This window comes from Tachypleus tridentatus, chromosome 13 (assembly GCF_004210375.1).
Source record: "Tachypleus tridentatus isolate NWPU-2018 chromosome 13, ASM421037v1, whole genome shotgun sequence".
Taxonomy (NCBI): domain Eukaryota; kingdom Metazoa; phylum Arthropoda; class Merostomata; order Xiphosura; family Limulidae; genus Tachypleus; species Tachypleus tridentatus.
Window position 1 is genome coordinate 1,165,623 of NC_134837.1, and position 14,346 is coordinate 1,179,968.

Here is a 14,346-nt window from a genome sequence, read left to right on the forward strand (position 1 = left end):
ATAAAGTCTTGACATCTAATAACAGATTATGTGCTGGTGTTATCCTTTGTTCTTTACATGTAGTGTTAGTAACAGTATTGTTAGGTTTGACGCTTTGGATATCAAGTACACTGACCACTCTAAGAAATAATAGTAAAGAGCTACAGGAAGTTCATCAGTTCAGAATGTAAGTACTTGAAAAAACTGGTTGGAAAGAATAAGTTTTTGCAGACAAACTGTATATATTAGTCTTGTCACCTATCACACTCTCATACGTGCCTGACGGAGACTATACTATTACTGTAGTGACTAGGTCTGTCTCCTAATAGTTTAACTTTAAACTTTTTTTAATATCATTATCCATTCTTTGAAAAGTACATGGAGCAGTGCTTTCAAGAGGTACAGACCCCAGCTGTACCTCTTTACTCATCACAGAACAGAGTAAAGTGTCTTGGCCAAGTCTCTGGATGGAGACCCTCACTTAAAGGGACATTCCAACTCTGTGGTCAGAGCTTTCACGATAACCAACTGTGGGAGGAGAGAAAACTTCAAAAACCATTTTACTAAAAAAAAACTGAGTGAGGTGTAATTTACTCAAGTAACTCCATTTATTTATTGTAAGTAAGGAGAATGTGAGCTTTCTCATCTATCCTTCACCCATTTGGCTTTTTTCTTAACCAAATGTATAATCCCTGTTTTATTTTTATTTACTTTCCACAAAAGATACGATGGGGATAAGTGAGTAATAAGTCTGGTAATATGGTGTGTTCCTAGTTTATCAAATATATTTTCCAGTTGTGTTAGCTACACATTCTGTCACAATGGCTGCCAGTACAACTTTACTGAATGAAGTGGTAGAGGTGTGGAGAAGAAAGGGCTTGTGGGAGTAAGTACTGTCATTGGAAATTAATTACATTGAACAGTTTCTAGTAAAAAGATGCTGTTTACAGACATGAAAGTAACATGAAACCAGCCCACTGGGTGTACTTAATATAAGAATTAAGTCAAAACAAATTTCTTTATTCCCACCAATCCTGGTATGTTAATCCTGTATTTGAACAACAGGTAGTGGTGGCATTGTTTTCCACTAATTCAGTCCTTACCTAAAACAGCAATCAACAGTGGTTAGTTTCACAGATAACAGTTTCTTGTAACTGTGCATAGGGGTGAAACCAATGTTACGTTTCTGCATCTCGACAAGATTTTGTCAATACGTAAGACTGATTCTATCGCCTAGTGTATATATACACTAGAAACTTCACTGTAAGCTGCTAGGTTAGCCTTAGGATAAAGTCTGCTGTTCAAACTCTTCTATCAAGTAAACTCACACATTTTGAGGAAACAACCTTGGCACTACTATTTTACTGACTTTCAATCATGTTTATTGATTTATAGAGAAACAAATTTCATATGTGTTCTTATACAGTTGTGTAGTGTTTATAAATAAGTGCCAAATTTTACACCCATGGCCATAGTAGCTAGTGACAATTTACATAATCAGAACCTTCTCCCTATATATGGTAAAGTGAAAGAAATGCTGCTTTCATTTTATTAGACAATGTTGAGGTGATAGGATAAAATAGACTGATTAAAGTTGGTTTATAGTATCTGAAGCTCGGTATAGCTTTAAAAAAAATTTTCTTAGTCTGGGGTCTACAACCACCAACCTTCCATCTCCTCCTCTCTTCCTCTAATAAAACAACTAGAACCAGTTGACACATTCAATGGACAAGAATACGTACAGTAATAATAGCTCTGGCTAACACAAAACTTGTATAAACAGTAAGTGATAGGTAGAATTTTTATAATTACTACACAAGCAACAGCCATGGTTATCTGCATAACACCCTTTTAAATAGTGTAGCTGTGTGCTTTTCTTGTGTTTAGAGTAAGGTAGTGACTTTTGGTGTTCTGGGCTTTGTATAAATGTAAATTGTAACACTCAGAATCACATGATGTAAAAATTCAAATGGAGAATTCATCATCAAATCAAATTTGTACATTTGCTACAGACATGTTATGGCCTTTGTAAATGAGTCATTCCTAATTATTCCCAATTAAGCTGCATGCATGCCTAATATTAAGCAACCTTTGTTTTGACTGTGGTTGTAGGTGCAAGTAAAATTTGACTACGTCATATTATTAATAATTGTAACTGACATGTAATATATGCTGTTTGTAAAATTGGTATACAGATGTTTTGTTTTAATCTGGTATGTGTGGATTATATTATGCTAGATTTTATGTAGGTTTAGGTACCTCTCTATTCAAAGGCCATCCTTGTCCAATTTACCTTTGTTACAAAAGGGAATGAGCAAAGGGAAATGCATTTTCAATGAGTGTCCCTTCCACGACAGCAGGTGCGATTCATAGACTTAAGTTGAAATTTCTATAATTACATCATTGTAGGTGACAGTAACAGTGGGTAAGGATGAGTTGTTTTTTTTTCCATTAATTCTGATTTAAGTGTTGGACTTTGGGATGCTTTGTAAATGTTGTATATTTCAAAATGTAGGAAATAAAATGATTTTCAACCACACTAATGTTAGGGGTAATTTTGTACCATTCTGAAACCTTAATTTCTTCCATGTGGAAACTGCATGAGAGCTTAGTACCTATTACCCAGGAGCAAGATGAAATGTAGTAGACAGGACAGGTTGATCTTTATTTTAAATGATACATCCATGTAACAGTAGTCCACTCCTACTCTGAACCCAGCCATGGTGATAAGAAGAAACACCCAAAATTAACTATATGGTAAAAGGACTTCAAGTAAATAGAAGCATTACCCTAGATGAGTAGTGTATGGATTTTTTCAAGTTTCCAGCTTAAGCCTCGCCCACTCCAGGTTTACGGACTAATGCTGTCTGCTTTAGCTGGAGAATAATAGACCGCATCCGAGAAGTGTCTTTGGTGCCACGCGATGTCTTGGGAGTGAAGTCACACATCCAGCAATTCCCTCCCATTCTGGCCCAGCTTGGTGAGGGGTGTCTTGTTCATTAACATATTCATTTTCTGCATTCCTAAGAAGAAAAAAGATTTAAGTATTTCACATTGCCCCTAGCCAACTCCCCAACCATTCTTACACAACATATAAACATTCTCCATGTTAAATTCAAGTTGTATTTTGTAGGAACACTTAAGACAGAATCCATGTAGAAATGTTAGAATAAACACCTTCGCCAGAGAGACCGAATTTATAGTCCTTACACATGATAGCAGTATTACAAAGTCACTTAGGGGCCAGACAAAACAGTTGCAATGATTATAGGAAAATATTAGTATGTACAAACTTAATACCAGTAAGGATGCAACTTACGTGTTCATGTGGGTGAGAAGACAGACATGAAACCTTTTTTTTTTTTTTTAATTTAAGTAACATAAGAACCTTTCAGCATCTATTCAAGAGCTGAGCTTTAAAGAAACAGATCACACACCAGCACCTGCTTAATAATAGTAATAATTTCCAAGTGTTCAAAATATTTACTTACTTCAACACCTCCCTGAAAGAACAGCAGCATTTGAAGAAAAGAGTGCAGTTAATACAGTCAAACTCAACATTTTAATGTGGCTTTTGTTTAATATCTCATTAATAAATGAAAAATATTTTTAAAATAAGCATTTTCTATTTTAAAGATGGCTTATGAAACTGCATGCTAAAGAAATGTACAAATGTTAATAATATTTAGATTAAAAAGAAATGGATGAACCATTGCAGAGATCCACAACACAGATCTTCTCTAGACTTAATCTTTACAGCTGAATTACATTGGCAGTAATACTTTAACAAATACTAAATATTCCCTAGTATTTTGTTCCTTATATTTTAAAGTTTGGATCTTACAAAAATAATTCCTTAGCTAGTATAATAATCAAGAAAAGTCACCTGTTGTTAAATTTTGCTTTCTCTATCTGTTCGTAGTAACGAGCATACCACTCTTCAAGTTCTCGCACAGCAGTCTGGTGCATCTCTTCTTTTTTAAATCTTTCTTCTTCATCTGAACAATATGATACATTAATTTGTTGTTTTATAATAACTCAAAACAATATTGTCTTTAGATAAGGAATATGGTTATATTTGGTCAATACCAACCTTAACTACTGTAAAGGATTTGCAACAAGATGGGAGAGAGAAAAGTAGACTTGGCTGATTTGCTTACAATGTCAGCTTAAGAAGTTTTAATCTCATTTGAAGAAAAGTAGATACACATCTCACCTTTCCTTTCCAACATTTTCTGATGTTCTTCTCTCCACTTACAAATCTTTTCCGGTTCTTCTCGGGCCACTGGCTTTGCACTGGAAATTAAGTTTGGTAGAGGTTCTTGTGGTCCGTTCATCTGCAACGGCTGAAACAAAAGTGTCCGAAAAAACTGTCAAACCCCCTTCCCTCACATATACTAAACAATTTTTTTGTTCTATCAAGTAAATATTAACTTTTTAAATATACTGATTTTTAACTTTTATCTGTGAAATATGTTGCTAGAGAAATGTTTATAATGATACATACTATAATAAAAATGAAACGTGGGCCTAACACATGCTTAAGTGAAGTTAAAAGGTACATCAAAACTTATTTCAGTGCTACATTTACGAGTAAATCTTACCTCATTATCTGCCTCAAAGCCAAACATGTCTGTTTCCCCATCTCCCATGAATTCTACAAAAAAGGAATGTGATCAGTGACAATTATGTATTTAAAAACACCATAAACAGTACATCCACAAACTACTTTTAGTAAAAATTTTGAATTGTACATCAGGCCAACTAGATCACATAAATATTAAAAAAAAAAGCTATACAAAGCTGACAAGACCAATATGTTTGTCTTTTTGCTGTGTAACTGAAAAAGGTAAAGCATAACACTACCCAAGTACCTTATCCACTGAAGGAAAACATTTGATAATTGTACCTGAATTTTTCACAAACTGGTTCTGCACAGTTTTCCTCCTAACCCGAGCAAGAGGATTAGAATCATGAATCAAAAGTTTCAAAAATAAATGTTTTAACTCATGAAAACATTTTTAATTTGTTTTTCTCATCAAAAAGGTTAAATGAAAGAAGGTCAGTCAGCCTTTTGATGTCATTCTTCGACACACAAATGATTTAAAGTTTAACTAGCATTTCCCAACCACATTACAATAAAACAGCCTTAAAGCTTAACACACTGCCAGTTTCTGTTGAAGTGATATCCTCTCATAAAGTACACAATAATAGTGGTGTCAAATTTATTTCTGTATACTTTCTACAGTATTAATGGATTATAATAAAGTATAGGCTAAATGCTCAAAACTATACTAATTCCACTGATAATATTGGGTACCTTTACTTTTGACATAACCTTGAAAGAACAAACTTAAGCCATCATATCAAACTCAAAGAACAAGCTTTTGTCATTCAAATATTTATTGGGCTTTCTTTTAAATTAACAGCATCTAACACTGAAAAATAACTCATTCCAAAGGCCAACTACTCTCTTAGAAAAATGAAACTGTTAGCTGAAGATGACTCCTACCTTACCAAATTTGTGTCCTCTAGACCTACCATTTTCAACATTAAGGATGAAAATATCAATTTCCTTAACAGTCTTAAACACCTCATTCTCATCCTGTCTTAACTCTTCTTAAGAGGAAAAAAGTTGAGATATGAACCTGGCTGTAAATGACAATTTTCTCACCCCAAATGTTTTTAGTAGCCCTCCTCTGAGTCCCTTCTAACAGTTCAATGTTCTTCCTAGTACAAGAAGCCCAAGACATAGCACTCGAAATGTAGGCTCACCAATGATGGCATGGACTTGTATTCAATATTACTGTAGACAGAATCTAAAACCCTCTGTGCCCTGCCACAAAGAACAGCACACTGCTTACATCTAGCAAATTCTCTACACTTACGAAAACAACCTTTAAAGCATTCTGAATATCCAGATAAACCAAATCCACATGTATACCATCTAAATAAGGAGTAACCTCTTCAGAGAATGGCAAAAGAATGTTTCCCTACTGAAATCATTAGGATATAATGATGAAAAAGTAGAAATTAATAATCCAGTCATCTCAACTATTGGACATGAACATCCCTGTTTCATCCTTCAACAGTTCTACTCCATTCCTAACATTGTTTATTTTGACACATCAACTGATAAAGAAAACTATTTTCAACAAAAAATTGTCTCCCTCAAGATCCAACATTTCTCAGTCTATATGCCTGAAATTAAAACTTCCATAATTATAACCTCTGTAACAACTTATTCTTTATATGACTAGACAATTTGTCATTAATTTCACCAGTTTCATCGGGTGATTTTGAAATCCAAAGAAAAGCTTTCTGCTCTAATAACTAATAAACACAAATAGATTCAACTTGAACAGAACTCAAATGTTACAAGTCATTTCTTCCCTCCCTTCTCTTGCAATCAAATACTCAATGATCTTGTGCTTCAAAAGAAACTTCTGTCACCAAATCTCTGCATTTAACCAGGTTCCAGATATTTCCAATATATCAAAACCTTGTCTTCCAACCAGTGCTCTAAAGTCACCTGTTTTTATTTCTCTACATCCAATTTACTGTGCTCCTTACTACAGTAAGAGTAAACAGTCCAACCCCTAACCTATTTGCATTTAAATCATCTATTTCAAAAGGCTCCTTTTCCAAATCACCAATGCAACCAACAAAAGATGCTCATCTTCTTGCAAAGAGCATAGCATCAGCTGTAGTAACCTAAACAATGTCATTCCCACAGTTAAGCCAGTCTTGCCAGTATACTCGACATAAATCACTGGTTTTGTTTCTTTAAATGCTTTTATGAATTCCTTGTGCTTGTCAAGTAGTTCCTTTGACTTACCCTTCACAATATCATTAGCCCCTATGTAAAGAACAAAGACTGCATCACCAGTAACACCCTTAATTGCTTAGTTGGTTATATCCTTCACCCCCCTTTCTCCTGGATAACAACCTAATTCTTCCTGTTTACCACACAAATCATTCTATATATTTGCTATATTAGAGTCACCTACAACAATAATCTCCATGTTTTTTTATATTTCAATCCTAACTGTCCCTTTTGTCTTCCACCTTTCTTATACTGCTTCACTTTCTCAAGGTACTGTTCTATAACAAAACCTGCTAATAATTACTCCACTACTTCTATCCTCAGTAGTCCTGTTTAACTTATTGAAAGTTATCTTACTAGCCATTGTATCTCCAACAAATAGATGCTTAAATTTCTTTTCAAATTCAGATATTTTTTCACACAGAAAGGTTAAGGACCTGGCTACCTTTACTGGTACCTAAAAGATGGTCAATATAATATCAACAAAAAAAGGCTAAGGATCTGGTTGTCTATCTGCACATAATGTTCAAGAACAACAAGGGACCTACTGGTTCATTTACTCTGTCCCATTCTCTAAACTAATACATAATAAACCTCAACATCAACCATTATTAATCATATTTAGCAAGATTTTCCTTGAACTCACTTAAATTTACTGCCACCACAATATATAAAGAAACCTATTGTAAAGGCCAACCACCCTCTTAGTGAATTAAAACTAAGCTGAAGATGACTCCTATCCTGTTAAAATTTAATGCATCCCTTAGTCCTAAAGTTTACTATCAGTTCACTTGATCTTGAAGACTTCAATCAGACCCCTCAATTCTTCTTTTTTAAAAAGAAAACCTCTCCTTCTATGACAACCCCCCCCACCCCAGGCACTCTTAATAGTTCTCTTAATCCTTTCCAAAGATTTCATGTTCTTCTTGAGGTAAGAAACAAAAGATGAAACAATACTCCAAATGTGGCCTAACCAGTGACATACAATGAAATTATAACCTATTTAAACTTCTACTCTATTTCTGTATATACAGCCTAACATCCTATTTACCCTACCACTAGTAATACCACACTGCTTGGATGGCTTAAAAACTGATCAACCATCAAACCAAGATATCTTTCCTTCACAACACTTCAGGTTGTTCCCAATCAAATTACATTTATAAATAAAGTTTTGATTATGCATATACATTACTCTGCATTTATTATTATTAAAATGCATCTGCTATTTATTTGTCCAACACACTAAATCCTTTTGTAAAGTAGCAGTATCCTTCTCACAGCCAGTAACATCCAAGATCTTGATATTATCAGCAAATTAGGTTATTTATTGATCATTCCTTAAAGATGGTCAATATAATAACAGAAAAATGTTATCTGGTTATCTTGTACATAAATAAAGATAGGCATTACATTATATCAACACAAAAGGTTAAAGATCTGATTATTTTTCACAGCAATTAAGTTTCAATGCTCCTTGACTGCAAAAAGTTGCTGAAACCCAATATTTATCTTATAATCTATATAATGAGTATGGCTTTCTGCTTTTAATATTTTTCACCCATGTTATAATTCATTTGAAAAGCAGTACAGTTTATAATAAATATGCAAGAAATTACTCTTATTTTAGTGTTGTCCATTTTCCTGCCAAGTGTTCCTCATGGGGAAAACTATATACAGAGCCTAGAAAATCAGTTTCAAATTAATTTCTAGCCCTACTAGCATTTTCCACATATTGATAACTGATATCCTCATCTCTGTTACAAAAGAACAAAATTGATCTGGTATTAAAAGCTTGATAAACACACAAAATATAACAATTTTCACCAAATGCAACAATATGTACTATGCAGAAACGCCAGAGCTCAAACTATTTCTGCTGAATACTACAATTTGGCTAACATATTCTAGTATTCCATTGCAAGATGTATGGTTTTGTTTTTCAATATTTAGTGGTTGAAAATGTCCATGTTCTTTATGTGGGAATTGCTGATGTGGTACCACTGGTATATCAACTGCTTTAAAAGTGGCACTCACCCAACAGCAAACCCATCCATGTAATGAATTTACAAGTTTTAACACTTACAATATTTTTTGTTTATGATCACAAATAATGAAAAACAATTTAAAAATCTGATTTACAGATCATGGATGCAAGATCTTTTATGGAGTCAGAAAACCTATGACAGTAATTACAATCCAAGAAGACACTGCAGAAAACTTCAGGCATGCACTCAACATTTTCATATTGGCTCCAACTACCAGGGACTCAGGTAGCCAAGTAAGTGACACTAAAAATGTTCCCGATAGCCCACAAGAAGAATATGAACCAGGGTAAAACTTGAAGTGGAAGAAGAAACTAAAAGTGATGATGGATGACAGTTTACAAAGAAACAAAAAACAGAACTTAAGTGTAAGATAAAATGTGGTTTTGGTAAAACTCTTCCTACAGCAAACACTGGTTTAACAGAAAACTTGCTGGAACATCACTATGAGAGTTGGAAAACGGTATTTCAGATGACATGCTGGAACTTCTCACTGGAGAAAAAAACTCAGTTGTATCAAAGAAAGGAACAAAAAGCCCCACAGCAACCACTGGACATATATCATTTCCACACTGGTTGATGTCATAGATGCTAATTTTGATGTTGAGAGTAGTAACAGGAATGTGTACTTAGCAATATGGTAAACAAATCTGTTGTTGCAATTACTAGCAATGAGGAAACATGCTCTGGTCCATTATACAAAACAAGAGGTGTAGAGAGGAGAGAAAGATGTCATAACACCCATAACCTACACCATAACACCCAATGATTTGTGATAAAAAGTGGTACTGGCCACTTTTTCTGAAGATCCTGAATGTAGCCACAATTACAATGTGGTGAGTTCACTGCACAGTTAACCAGAAAAACTATTTTACCTGGATTTCCAGTAGTAAGCAACACAGTGTTTGCTCCAAGCTGACACAAAAGGTGGTCAAAGGGTACCTGTTGGTACTGCTGCATTTCTGGATAATATTTACTTCAATGGACTAAACAATGTTTTGAGGTCCACATTGCAAAGATGGTATAAGTGTGCAAGAACATAAAAAATTCAATGTTTGGCTTCATGCTGAAAGGGATAAGCAGTGTTGAACCCCCCCCAAGTTCAACGAGTATACAGAACACACAGTTTAAAGTTTCTTATATATTAAACATCAGTAGAATGAAAAAAATTGAAGAAAAATATAAATAAGTATCATTCATTAATTTTTGTTATTTAGAAAGTCAGAAGGTCATAGTTTCATATCTTTACACCAAGCTCCAATGTTTCTTAAATTGAACATGCTATAACTAAAACAGGAAGTGCTTCAGGTCTTGTATTATAACTGTGCTCTAGTTATGATAATAGTACACTTGTATGTAAATATAAATCAAAATTTAAAAGTGTAATCAATAGCTGGAAGAACCAAAATTAATCCTGGAACACCTCAAGAGGGTGTAATTCCAATAGCATTTGATACTAGAAGTAGCAGCTGAATGGAGAATAAATAGTTAAAATACTAAAGCAGTACCAAGCATCTAATTATTAAACTTTAAAAGTTAGAACACAAAAATAATCAAAATAATATACAAGTTTAAACTTTAAAGGTAATTTCTACAATTCAAAGTCTTGACAAATCATACAAGTACTAAATAACAAAGTCTGAATCCAATCCAAAAATTAAAATCAAAACAGGTTAAAAGCTTAAATTTCTTTTAGCCTAAGGGCTGCATGATTTGAATGGTATATAACGAAAACTTCTCATTAACACAATTTATAATATATCTACAGAGCTACGAAATTAATGTATTGATTATGAAAGTCATTTATCTGACCTATTATCTCACACATGCATTAGTATTCAAAAACCATTTTTTAAGGTAAGTTAGCAACTTCCTATACTGAATTCTGTTCGACTGTCTAAATCTAGATCAAATTCAGCATGGCAATGATCTCGAAAATCTACCAGATTACAAAAGCTGCTTCACTGAATAAAGAAAATGTGGTGGTGCATGCTCCCAGACACTCTTCTTCTACAGGGCTTGTGGCACTTTTATGAATGCGAAAGTTTTACTATATTAAGACAACATCATTAAAAATTATTCATAAAATTTACCTTTCTAATGCATCATTATTCAATTTATTGTTATTATTGCGAGAAAATGTCTTTTGACATGCCAATATTTGTAACTTAACTAACTATTCAATTTTAATTACGCGAAAAAAAACCCAAAATCATCATTAATTAGATCTTAATTAATCATTGTTTATATCAGTTGTGGTGGTCAATTTCATTAAGCTAAGTGTTTTAAGTCACTTTAAAAAAACCGTGCAGTAAATCTCACGCCAGTAGGCCATTATGGTTCACTCCATCTTACGTAGCATTGATTTCTAAAACGATATTCAATATCGTATTTACAAACTTTTCATTCAGACTGTGTAATTTCAAAGCAAAACATTATGGTAATACTTCTAAAATTGTAAAGATTTACCGTTATCATTCTGATAATTAGCAGTGACTTGGTGTGCCTCGGATGGTGCAGTTGTCAATGTTGAAGGCTCAAAATTTACATCATCTTCTAGGCCTGCTAATTCATCCTGTTCTCTTGCCAGAAATTCAGCAGCTGGGTCATCTTCCGGTGAAATTCCATTATTAAATGCATCAAATTCAGACATTTCATAAATTAATGAATTTAACTATTAATTACAATAACAAAATTTTACTTCTCACAACGTAAAGTGGGAGTATGACGTTCTTATTTATATAAGGTACGTAATAAAATCCTTTTTACTTGCTCCAAGCGCCATCTAAATATAATAAATTTAACGTGTTTCATTTAACCATATATATATATATATTGCTTTTAGCAAATGGAATTAAAACAAGTCAAATAAAGTAGACAATAAAAACCTTTAAATAAAATATTCATGATTTAGAAATAAATATTATTTTAGTTTCTGCAGTGAATGAGAAACAGTTTGTCTCGATCAGATTTAGTCTTGATTGTCAGGACATTCAATTTATTTGTTCGGTGTTTTAAGAACTGAATTATCGGTCTTCTGATCGTTACAGAATTCTATGTAAGGCTTGATATATTAGTTTGTTGGTTCGAATAAAAAACATATGACAGCTGTTTTAAGTAGCTTCGTATTAGATAGGGCTAAAAAAGGTCTCAGCATGAACACCAAGATGTAGTCGAAAACAATCCACAAGCACTCAGGATCAACATTAAAAGTGCTTGAAATTATATTACTTGTTTTGACAGCAACTGAATATATTTATTTCGAGAGACATTTGATAGGTCAACTATCTATTATAAAAATTAAATATATATTTTGGAATTCAAATAAGATAATTACATTCTTTCACGGTTAAGTGTCCTTCAAGTCAGTGTTTAACTTTATTAATTGCGCACAAAATAAACAGATTCAAAGATTAGTCAATGGTACTTTCATTTTTGTAGTATAAGTAGTGATTATTCCAAAGACAATCCAAGTTATTGAATAAAGTTGCCATTTTTATTTTAAAAATAATATTTCACAAAGTCACGTTCGTAGTAACAATCTAGAGGATGTTAAAACCAACATTTTTACTTCACAGCACAAAATAGCGGCTTTAGTGACTCAAGTACAATATTATCAAATAATACATCAGGTAAAAACTAGTTAAAGTAATATGTAATCAACCATAATTCAAATATGTTACAGCGTTTTTAACAAAATTCATTTCTTATATGACGTTTTAAATATATATCCTCCTAGATGGCAGCACCACCTGGAAATTCGTTTATTTACACATAACAATTTAAAGGCAACGTGAGACTTATTGTGCTATATACGCCGTCTCAAACACTAACCTAACTTTTATAATGAATGCCAAATACTCAAAGTCAACTATTATAATTTGAATATTTATTATTCCTTCCCGTAAAATAACCGCATCCACCACATTTGAAAGCTATCGATTTCACATGCAATCACCCTGAGAAAAAAAAAAGCTCTGTGAGTGACTTCTACACTGCCAAAATTTATATTTATGGCTCCTAATTCTAACATATTAATTAACCATTAAATAAGAAACAATATAATGCATTATGACTATCAGTTTAATTAATAATCTTAAAACACCTCAATCAAATTACCCCTCACTTATTTTTTTCAAGAGAATGTTTATAGAGAACTTAACCTGTCCTTGTACGACAACTTTTCCATCCTGGTAACTCTTCTCTGAACTCTTTCCAGCAAAGGAATGTCCTGTCTACGATAAGGATCCCAAGATTGAACAAAGTACTCCAAACGTGCCCTAATCAATGACATATATACTGGTTAGACCTGTATTTCTTCAATGTTTCTGTAGATACAACCCAAATTCCAATTTACCTTGCCATAAGCAATAGCACACTGTTTGGATGGTTTAAGAGGCTGACCAACCAGAAAATCAAAATCCTTTTCTTTCATATCATTGCTAAGGTTATTCCCATCAAATTTATCGTCAGTATTATAAGTTTTGCTATATTTGATTTACTGATGAGTCCCAGAGTATCCCACTTGTGGCTTTATCCTAGTTTCTCTGAACTCCATTTATAAAAACAATGTTTTGTTCTATTTAGTCAGTTTCCTATCCAATGAATCAAATTATTCCTCACACCTAAAAAAGAGATAATTTTTAGAAGCTTTTTTATGTGACATCTTGTCAGATTTTTTCTGGAAATACAAATACACCAAATTCACAATGCCAAATTCATGACATATTAAAACGGTTATGTTTGTGATGTATGATATTGAAGTTTATTTAGCTTTCAAGATCCACTGTCATTTAATTTGTGTGGTATTACTTTATAAACATTTCAACTATCGCCAATGCATGGATATATGATATTATATGCTGTTCATAGATGATATGTGCACTTAAATTATATTGTTAATTAATGTAAATGTTTTATGGAGAAAATAAATACAATTAATCATGAACTGCATATTAAATCACTTTTAATTTGAAATACATTATTATAATTTTACACATTTCATGCAACAGTTATTCCATGGTTATTAACTGAACAGTTTCGATAATAGATGAAAAAAGTTGACATTTGTGTATACTTACTTAAACTACATAAATACTTAACCAACTACATGTTCCAATATGTTAATAAGGTCTTAATTATTTGTACATTATGTTATCGGTGTTTGTAACCTAATCAGCACCTTAAGTAACATATAGATAGAAATGGCTGGTACAGTAATCCTTAATTCTTAACTATTTATCAAGTAGATGACAGCCAATCACCAATTTTGAACCATATTGTATAACCCACTATAAGCTCTTATAATGCATTCAAACCTGGAGTTATGTGGAATGTGTTCAGTAACATAGTGGTGAGACCATGTATTCATAAACCTGAAACTAATTTAGCAGATAGAATAAAATATTTAATTTTTACAAACAGTTAAAGTTAGGATTTTGTTATTTGAGTCTGGTTTATATTCTTTACTTTAAAATGTGTTTTTTAGGATATTTC

At 32.8% G+C, this 14,346-nt stretch overlaps 1 pseudogene across 1 annotated transcript; it reads right to left on the reverse strand.

Annotated features, from left to right (window-relative positions):
• Nucleotides 1–2,620: 2,620 nt before the first annotated feature.
• LOC143235989 (clathrin light chain-like) lies at nucleotides 2,621–11,595 on the reverse strand (annotated as a pseudogene). The gene is made up of 5 exons (XR_013019417.1): nucleotides 11,320–11,595; nucleotides 4,584–4,636; nucleotides 4,196–4,325; nucleotides 3,866–3,977; nucleotides 2,621–3,002 (listed from the first exon to the last, which is right to left on the reverse strand). The product of XR_013019417.1 is annotated as a clathrin light chain-like (transcript).
• Between the last annotated feature and the right edge of the window lie 2,751 nt (nucleotides 11,596–14,346).